The 10,566-nt window shown below is 44.9% G+C and overlaps 1 pseudogene; it reads left to right on the plus strand.

Annotated features, from left to right (window-relative positions):
- The first annotated feature begins 1,075 nt into the window (after positions 1–1,075).
- Positions 1,076–1,241, plus strand: LOC125922269 (uncharacterized; annotated as a pseudogene).
- Positions 1,242–10,566: the final 9,325 nt, after the last annotated feature.

Below are 10,566 nucleotides of genomic sequence, written 5' to 3' on the forward strand. Positions count from 1 at the left end.
GGAAGGCACACAATGAGATGTGGATATGAGACAAAGAGGTTTGGAAAGAACCAAAGACTAAACTCAGCTGAGGTGCTTAACAAAAGGCCTGGCTAGGCATCTTCATCACTTTCATTGGGTCCTACTTATTCCTTACTCTTTCTTGTTTGGTTGCTTTCTTGCTTTCTCTTTCCTTCCTTCCTTCCTTCCTTCCTCCCTCTCTCCCTCCCTCCCTCCCTCCCTCCCTCCTTTCTTTCCTTTTTTCTATTTCTTTCTTACTTGCTTTCCTTCCCTCTCCCTCCTTTCTCTCTTCTTTATTCAGTGTTCCTTCATCTGTGTTTTGAGGATCAGCAGCAGAAATCACCTCGGAGGCTCCTGCAAGATTCAGACTCTGGCCATTGTTCCCAGACATTCAATTTGGTCTTGAATGGGCCTGGCCTGGGAATCTGCCTTCGTAACAAGTCAGGAGATTTTAATGCACACCCAAGTTTGAGCACCACTTGCTGTGGACAGAAACATTAGTCAAGTTGGTCCCAGAATTTTCCATTCATTCCCATGCCTTTAAGCAAGATGAATTTTCCTAATATAATTTCCCTACATTTCTGTGGTGATGGAGATGTGTGGAGCCAGCATACCGCAGTTGTCAGTCGAGGCATTCAAGTCTACACCCTAAATACTTCTCCTCCTGCCCCAGGAGCTGCCCTAAACAGCTGCCTCATTCAAGAAAAGCTCCCCAAACTCTCCTGTTCTCCGAGTCATGTCACATCTCCCCAGATGAGGGAAGTGGTTTCTTTGCCTCTCTCAATCTAATGTATTAACACTCTTGAACATGGCATTGGTTGGCTAATATAATAACAAGCATGTTTATATAGAAATTGTCAATTCTAATTTTTGAAATGTCACCAAGCCCGATTTGATATAACATCGTCTAGATTTATACGTCAAAGCGCCCTCCTCGGGAGAGAGTCTCCCCATGCGAAGGTATGATGGCTACCATGAAATTATAGGCAAGGCAAGCTGGTTGTATAAAGTAGTCTTGGGCTGGTCCTGAAAGAACCGTTTCTTTTCATTTCTTTAAAAAAAAAAAAAGCTTTAGCTTTATTTTCAGCCTTTTGGCTAAGATCAAGTGGAGGATCTGTTCTTATCAGTTTCATACCTGATACGTCCTCTATCCAAGGACAATGCATTAAATGGATTTTAGGAACAGGTAGTTAGAAAAGGAGCTTGCTCCGCCCATTCCTCCAGGTACAGTTCCCCCCCCCCCCCCCCCGCCCCAGTCCAGAGCTTCAAACTTGGGATGGCTGGGAATGCAAGCTGGTGCAGCCACTCTGGAAAAAAGTATGGAGGTTCCTCAAAAAACTAAAAATAGAACTACCCTACGACCCAGCAACTGCACTACTAGGCATTTATCCAAGGGATACAGGTGTGCTGTTTCGAAGGGGCACATGCACCCCCATGTTTATAGCAGCACTATCAACAATAGCCAAAGTGTGGAAAGAGCCCAAAGGTCCATCAATGGATGAACGGATAAAGAAGATGTGGTATATATATACAATGGAGTATTACTCGGCAATCAAAAAGAATGAAATCTTGCCATTTGCAACTATGTGGATGGAATTGGAGGGTATTATGCTGAGTGAAACTAGTCAGAGAAAGACAAACATCATATGACTTCACTCATATGAGGACTTTAAGAGACAAAACAGATGAACATAAGGGAAGGGAAACAAAAATAATATAAAAACAGGGAGGGGGACAAAACAGAAGAGACTCATAAACAGCGAAAACAAACTGAGGGTTACTGGAGGGGTTGTGGGAGGAGGGATGGGCTAAATGGGTAAGGGGCACTAAGGAATCTCCTCCTGAAATCATTGTTGCCCTCACTATATGCTAATTTGTATATAAATTTAAAAAATAAGATTTAAAAAAAAAAAAGAAAAAAGAAAAAGACATAAAACTCTAAAAAAAACAAACAAACTTGGGGTGGCTTTGGGGCATCTGGCTGGCTCAGTTGGTACAGCATATGACTCTTTATATTTTTTTTTTAACGTTTATTCATTTTTGAGAGACAGAGCACCAGCGGGGGAGGGGCAGAGAAAGAGGGAGACGCAGAATCCCAAGCAGGATCCAGGCTCTGAGCTGTCTGTACAGAGCCCGACGCAGGACTCAAACCCACGAACTGGGAGATCATGACGTGAGTCGCAGTCGGCTGCTTAACCAACTGAGCCCCAACCCAGATGCCCCAAGCATGGGATCTTGGTTTTGGGACTGTGAGTTCAAGTCCCATGTTGGGCAAAGAGGTTGCTTAAAAAAAAATTTATATACCATAAACTCACCCATTGCAAGGATACAGTAGATGTGTTTTAGTGAATCTCTACATTTACACACACATTATGAATGAATTCAGTCTTCTTTTTTTTTTTTTTGAGGTTTTTTTCTTTTTAAAGTTTATTTATTTATTTTGAGAGTGAGAGAGTGAGCAAGCGAGCAGGGGAGAGGTAGAGAGAGGGGAAGAGAAAGAATCCTAAGCAGGCTCCGCATTGTCAGCGAGGAGCCTGATGTGGGGCTCGAACCCAGGAACCGTGAGACCACGACGCAAGCCAAAGACGGATGCTTAGCCAACTGAGCCACCTAGGAGCTCCTGTTTTGTTTTGTTTTGTTTTTTTTTGAGTTTTATTTCTTTTTGAATCCAGTTTTCCAACACTTCCATCCGTCCGAAAGCCTTCCTTTGCCTGTTGGCAGTCACCCCCTGCTCCCACCCACAGCCCCGGGGCAACCACTGATCTACTTCCTCCACAGTTTTGCCTTTTCTAGAAATAGAATTATAAATAGAATCTATAATAGAATTATAAATAGAATTGTAGTCTTTGTGTCTGACTACTTTCACTCAGCAAAATGCTTCTGAGGTCTAGCTCAGGCTGTTGTGTAGACCAAGAGTTCATACTTTTTCATTGCCAGGTAGTAGTCCATGCAAAGGATCATTTTAAGGCCTTCATTTAAAATGTCTTCACGTCGGTATGATTGGAACTTCTCTATGACTAGAAACTCCAAACCTAGACAATTTCTTGCCGTCTCTGTGCCATGAGTGGAGAGGAGGCCTGCCCGTCATTTCAACTGTACCAGGTGGCAGAGAAGATGAGAGGATCGTTTTCTGAGTGTTGCTTCAACATTCAGCTTGTATGCTCAGACTGCAACCTATTTTTCAGTAGAAAAGCAGGGCATGTCTTTTCCAAGATGTAACTGTTGAATGCAAGGTGTTTCTGAAACATGCTAATATCATTGATCAGGGAAGATTTATAATACGCCTGTGAGCTTAATCACCCTTTTATATGTATTTTACTACATAAGAAGATCCATGTAAGACTACATGATCTAGGGGCACCTGGGTGGCTCAGTCTGTTAAGCATTCCACTCTTTTTTTTTTTTTTTTTTTAACGTTTATTTATTTTTGAGACAGGGAGAGACAGAGCATGAACGGGGGAGGGTCAGAGAGAGAGGGAGACACAGAATCTGAAACAGGCTCCAGGCTCTGAGCTGTCAGCACAGAGCCCGACGTGGGGCTCGAACTCACGGACCGCGAGATCATGACCTGAGCTGAAGTCGGATGCTGAACCGACTGAGCCACGGCGCCCCCAAGCATCCCACTCTTGATCACAGCTCAGGTCTTGATCTCAGCGTTGTGAATTCAAGCCCCACCTTGGGCTCCATATTGGAGCCACTTAAAAAAAAATTTTGTTTTAATTAAAAAAAAAAGCCAACTACGTGATCTATCGCAAGCATACCGGTCTGTGGCACACGTGTTTTATAGTTACCTTAATTCTTGGATTCCCAGGAATGGGCTACAGGTCCTAAATGAGCTAAAACTGTGATATTCTGTGAATGTGCTCCATGCATCTATTTTGGAGTGCATGGTCTCTGGTTCGAATATCTTTGTGCATATATTGCTTTGGAAATACTTTCTCAGCTTCGGAGGCATTCTCCAAACACTTTCTGACATAGCCCACATTCCAGGGTGTTTGCAGAAGGGCTGTCGCTCTCCCCCCACGATCCATTTCCGGCTGCACAGCTGAGTGGCCCAAAGAGGAAAGAGTATCTAGTAGTTTGGAGAATGTAGTTCAGTGGGCCCTAGAGGTCTTTATTTTTAACAGTGTGATTAAACAATATTTCTGACAGCACAGGAAATTAGACACATGCTTATGAAGTGCTTCTTTTGAAAAGGGCACGATGCCAGGCTAGAAAGCAAGGATTTATAGACTTCATTCATTAAAAAGACATTTTAGCAAAATAAAAAAAAAATTTTAGCAAATTTTTAAAGAAGAATTTTGCTAGGTGCGGTGGGAGGTACAAACGGGAGTAATTCTCAGCTTCAAGCATGTACCATCTGAGGAGGAAATGGGACTTTGGCGTTATTCCTCAGGTGATCTGTGTTTGTCGATGGACTTTAGAAACCTACATGTTCTTTCCTTTGGTTTGGTTTGGTGTGACAGAAAAATGGTTTCTGAATTATTCTGGAGACAGAAGTCTTTTGCTTCACCAGAATACAATCAGAAGAGCAGGAGTTAAGTGGATCCAATCGTTTTGGGAAGGTGCATTTAAACAGGTCTGCAGCTTAGGAGATCGTTTGTCTTTTGTGTCCCAGGAGCCAAAAAAACCTGGGTGCTGATTCCGGCTTTGCTGGCTTTTTGTTTGTTTGTTTGTTTGTTAATGTTTACTTATTTTTGAGAGAGAGACAGAGAGTGCGAGCAGGGGAGGGGCAGAGAGAGAGGGAGACACAGAATCCCAAGCAGGCTCCAGGCTCCAAGCTGTCAGCACAGAGCCCGACGCGGGCTTGAACTCATGAACCTCGAGATCATGACCTGAGCTGAAGCCGGATGCTTAATTGACTGAGCCACCCAGGAACCCCCCTCCCTGCCCCGGCTTTGCTGTTAATTACCAGGGTGATCTTGGCATCTATGTGGGTTTCCCCAGGGTCTTGGTTGTTTCTCGTCTAGAAAAGGAGGACACGTGTGGCTATAAGTTTTTAGGTTCCTGTCAGCAAGAAAATTCCACAAGGCCTTTTTCACTGGGAAAACAAATCCCTGGCAAGCTCTTGTCTAATAATTACTGTTCGGTAACCCTCCTAAGGCTTTATGACTTTTCTAATCTTCCGGCGTTATGCATTTTTTTCTTTCCTTGGGTTTGTAATGGAGCAAAGTTAAGAAACATGTCATTGATACATATTGAGGTTTTAAACATTGACCTTTGCCTGAGTAGCAATGAGAAAATGAACGTTTGTGTTTCTTTAACATATATATACACATATACACACACACATACCCCTTCTACCATGAAAATGAGAAAATCGAGTCATTAACATAAACAAATGAGAAGTGAGACTTTGGGGTTTGAGTGTGATTCCTCCCACCCTCCTCCAACCTCCGATACGAGACTGATAAACCGTGAGGATGGTGGTGGGAGTCACCTGATGCCATGTCCCAATGTCCCGCCGTTCTTAAATAAAGGAAGGATAAATTCCCTGTCTTCGTAATGTAAAAAAGTAGTCTTTGTTCATCTTTTACGTCTTGACGATTAATTTCTCAGCCATCTGCAAAAGCTGTGATGAAGCTTTAAGAAGAGCAAAGGATAACAGAACATCAAAAACATAGAAATGAAAGATTCAGTGCTCACCCTGCCTGCGTGTACGTGACGCGATGCAACTGGGCATAGGGCACCCTGGTACATGTTGATAAAATTCAGATATCGGGTTTTAAATCCGTAAGTCTTCATTCTCACCAAACAAATTTCTGTTCTTCAATTTTAAAAAGGCGTATCAAGAAAATCGACCTCGAAGTTTAGGAGTTAAGTCCAATCTCCAATTCGTTAGTCATGGAAAACGTGATGATCAGATAATCAGAAAACAGTCCCTTCCTATCCTCAGCTGAAAATGGAAAACGAAGGGCCTGTGTGTGATACGGGCTCGGGAAGAAAGGCCGGGGTCACAGCGAGGCAGGAGCGAGCACAGAGAGGCAATGGCCAGGGAGGATCTGACAGCATGGGGGGACTTGGATTAACGGTGAATCTAGTAACAGGTAGGCATAGAGTTTTGCAATCTGGATGTAAGCAATACAAAAGGAAGTGTCAAAGAAAAAAAGAAGAGTGAGTTTCAAGCAAATGCTGAAATTAGGTCCTGCTGCAAACGACAGAAAGCCCAATGTAACAGTGGCTTAAACATGATTCCGACGTTTTCTCTAAACAGTCGCGTGAAGAGCGCCTCCATCAACAGGAATCCAGGTTCCTTCCTCTGGTTGCTCACATCCTCAACATAGAGCTTCACCTCATGGGCCCAGACAGCCCTTCAAGCCCCATCTAGGCAGCAAAATAAGTGCCTCTATTCAAAGATACTTCCCAGAAGTGGCAAATACCAACTCCACTTATATCCCATTGCCTAGAATTTAGTTACATGGTCACAACTGGGGAAATTGGGAATCTGGTGGAGGTTGAGTTCTTTTTAAAGATTAAAAAAAAAAAATTTAAGTACAATCTACCACCCACCATGGGGCTCCAACTCACCACCCTAAGATCAAGAGTTGCATGCTCTAAAAACTGAGCCAGCCAGGCACCCCTGGGTTTCTTGATTCTGGGTACTTTGTGCTCAGTTAAAAATTGGGGTTCTAGGGGCGCCTGGATGGCTCAGTCGGTTGGGCGTCTAACTTCAGCTCAGGTCACGTTCTTGTGGTCCGTGAGTTCGAGCCCCGCGTCGGGCTCTGGGCTGACGGCTCAGAGCCTGGAGCCTGCTTCTGATTCTGTGTCTCCCTCTCTCTCTGCCCCTCCCCTGTTCATGCTCTGTCTCTCTCTGTCTCAAAAATAAACATTAAAAAAAAATTTAAAAAAAAATGGGGTTCTAGGGGTGCCTGGGTGGCTCAGTTGGTTAAGCATCTGACTCTTGATTTTGGCTCAGGTCATGATCTCACTGTCATGAGATCCAGTCCTGCTTCGGGCTCCATGCTGAGTGTGGAGCCTGCTTGGGATTCTCGCTCTCTCTCCCTCTCTCTCTCTCTCTGCTCCCCTCTCAAAATAAATAAATAAGCATTTAAAAAAATTGGGGTTCTATTGTGCAGAAGAGTGCATCTGTGTAGTAAAGACATTAACCTTGCCCGGAAAGCAGCCTGGCCCTTGTCCTCTCCTTCCAATAGGTTGTTAAACTCCACTGGACTGTGTAGATTGGGGGCCGCCACGCTGGAAGTCCATGTCATTCAAGGTCATTTAGGATGAGGTGTTTGGGTCGTGAGGTATTAGTTCAACTTCAAGAGGAGCTTGGGGGATGCCTGGGTGGCTCAGTCAGTTGAGCATCCAACTTTGGCTCAGGTCATGATCTCACAGTTTGTGAGTTCAAGCCCCGTGTTGGACTCTGTGCTGACAGCTCAGAGCCTGGAACCTGCTTCAGATTCTGTGTCTCTTTCTCTCTCTGCCCCTCCCCTGCTCACACTCCATCTCTCTCTCTCTCCCTCCCCTCTCTCTCTCAAAAATAAGTAAATCATTAAATTTTTTTTTTTTTTTTTTTTTTTTTTAAAGAGGGGCTTGGGACTGGGTGGCTCAGTTGGTTAAACCTCCGACCTTGGCTCAGATCATGATCTCACAGTTCCATGAGTTTGAGCCCCACGTTAGGCTCTGTACTGACAGCTCAGAGCCTGCTTGGGATCCTCTCTCCCTCTGCCCCTCTGCTCGCACTCTGTGTGTGTCTCTCTCTCAAAACTAAATAAAAAAATTTTTTTTTAAAAAAGAGGGGCTTGGGACTCACATCAGATATATGGGAAACCAGCACGATTACAGGGTGGAGCCCCAACAGAACACGTCTCAGAGGGTGGACGGGCTTCCCCAGGTGGCAGTGCCCCACATGTGTCTTCACGCATCGATGCCGGGAAAGTATGCTGCCCGACCCCACAGGGAGAGGACAATGGAAGATCCACCCTGGGTACTTTCCTGGACTCTGCCCTCTGTACGCCTTCCCTTGGCTGATTTTAATCTGTATTTTTGTTGTTGTTCTTCTTCTTAACTGTAAGTATGGGTACAGCAGCTTCGAGCGGGCTCTGTGAGACTCTCCAGTGAACTATTGAAACCGAGGACGGTTGGAGGAATCCCCCTAACTTGTAATTAGTCTCAGAAGCGAGAGTGGTTTTGTACGGACTGTGCTCACTCTACCTTCAGAGCATCCCAACCCTGTCCTGGGGATGGCACAACGGTGCAGAGGGCAAGGCTGTGTGTGGCCAGAGGCTCTGCGTGCTCTGGGCCTTACTTGTCTGGCCTGAAAATGAAGGTACTAACATCTGAATAAACTTGTAATTCAGTCGGGACATCCCAGCACACTGCGATGAAAGATATTCTGCTATAGAAGAGGGGGAGAACATTGGAAGAGAAAAGGAAACCATCACAAAACCCACTTGCCTTCGGCCACCCACGTATTTATATACCCCTCCTCCCACACGGAGTACAGATTTATACTTTTTGCAAAAGCAACAACCTCAGAGTCCCATTTAGGCATATCCTTCAGTTCAAAAGCCTGCGTCTTGGGTGGCGTCCAGAACTCTCCATTAGTGCAGAGGGCTCCTTGTGGTCTGGAACGCCTGAACCTATAGAAAAGTGATCTGCTTCAAAATAAGCAATATACAATGATGCAGTAGGAAAAGTAGCTCCAGTGAAAACTCCCACTGGAAAGGGGAGTCACCGAGGACACCCAGCAGTCCTTGACCCACAGCAGGGATCAAATCCTGGGGGAACGGGATTGGTGGGGGCCCCCTTCTCTGGCAGTACAGTAAAGTATTTGGACAGTGCATCTGAATACCTTTGGCTCTGGAACAAGATTTCTTGCCTAATATCCTCCTGGCTCCAGCCTGCAGGGGGACCTCCTTGTCCCTCATTTTCAAAAGCCCCATCAGAAGTGAAATTATTTGCTGCCTGAGAGCGGAACAGATACGGGGTCCTAAGAATTGCTTTAGGGATTGGTGGACTACTTTGCAGTTTCTTTTTTTTTTTTTTTAAGTTTATTTATTTATTTTGAGAGAGAGAGAGAGAGAGAGAGAGAGAGTGTGTGTGTGTGTGTGTGTGTGTGTATGAGCAAGGGAGGGGCAGAGAGAAAGAGAGAGAAGGAGAGAGAGAACCCCAAGCAGGCTATTCGATGTCAGCGTAGAGCCCAACACAGAGCTCGAACAGACGAACGTGAGATCATAACCTGAGCCGAGATCAACAGTTGGACACTTAACCGACTGAGCCACCCAGGCACCCAAGTCTCTTTATTAATATAACTAATACCTTCACAAATCTCCTGGGTTTCTGATATGCTTGTTTCTGGTATGTTCTACTTTAGGACTGCCAGATTTAGCAAATCCTCAGAAAACACAGGATTTCCAGGTAAGCCTGAATTTCAGATAAACAATGAATGATACTTAGAAGTAGAATACTTGAAATTAATTAATTAATTAATTAAAAGAGAAGTAAAATATTGGAGACACCTTTACCCTAAAAAATCATTTGCTGTGCTCTCCTACCCCCTTCTCTTCCATCAAATTATAGTCCCTTTGGATCCGATGAAATGGTGGGCTTGGTGACAAAGATAACACCCATATAGTGATGTCTGCCTCTGGACTGGCTCTCACTGCTTGGCAGGAAAACCGAGATATAAAGGTCTTTGTGAAATTAGGAGGCCTCAGTAAAGCCGCCTACCCAGGCTGCCTTTGCCTGGGTTATAGAAGCTTGGGTTTTTTAATTCAGCAAGACTCCAAATTATCAGTTTATGAGTCAAATGAATTGTAGACTCCAGACAGAGGAGATTTCCCAAGCAGAACAAATTCCCCATTCTGTTTCTAGGCTGCCTGGCTTTTTCCCGAGTTCCCCTCTCTTTTGGACTTTTTGGGAAGTGGCAGGAGGCAGCCGAATGTGCCCCAGATTCTGAAATTTTCCAACCATTTTTTCCTAACGTTCTGCCTTGGTCAGCAGGCAGTGTGCCTTCTAATGTAGCAATGGGAACATAGCACCAGATGTCTCACGGCCGTGCGCCTGCCTGTGAATCTTCGTCACTCAACTGCTTAATCAGTTCACCATCTTTTAAGTCCTGTTAGGACTGGAGCCAGCTGCAGATGTCAGAGGTCACGAAATAATAGTCACCGAGGTGGGGATATTAGTTTCCTACTGTTACTGTAACCAATTGCTACACACTTAGTGGCTTAAAACACCACACGTTGGGGGCACCTGGGTAGCGACCAACTCTCGATTTCGGCTCAGGTCATGGTCTCACGGTTTATGGGATCGCGCCCTGCGTCAGGCTCTGTGCTGACAGCGTGGAGCCTGCTTGGGATTCTTTCTCTCCCTCTCTCTCTGCCCCTCCCGCACCTAGTGATAAGGGTGACTGAGAAATGTAGACATTATTCCGGACAGATACCTGCCCAGCTAAAATAATTGGGGTTTCTACTGCTATAAAGGAAGAGGAGGGTATCTGTTGGGGGACACCTAGTAGTCTCCACTGTTCCTGACTAAATTTCTAAGATGATATGTACATATTGGGGTTGAAAATGAACTTAATTCACATGCAACTGTGCTGAGTTCCAGAAGGCAGAC

This window comes from Panthera uncia, chromosome C2, assembly GCF_023721935.1.
Source record: "Panthera uncia isolate 11264 chromosome C2, Puncia_PCG_1.0, whole genome shotgun sequence".
NCBI classification, from domain to species: domain Eukaryota; kingdom Metazoa; phylum Chordata; class Mammalia; order Carnivora; family Felidae; genus Panthera; species Panthera uncia.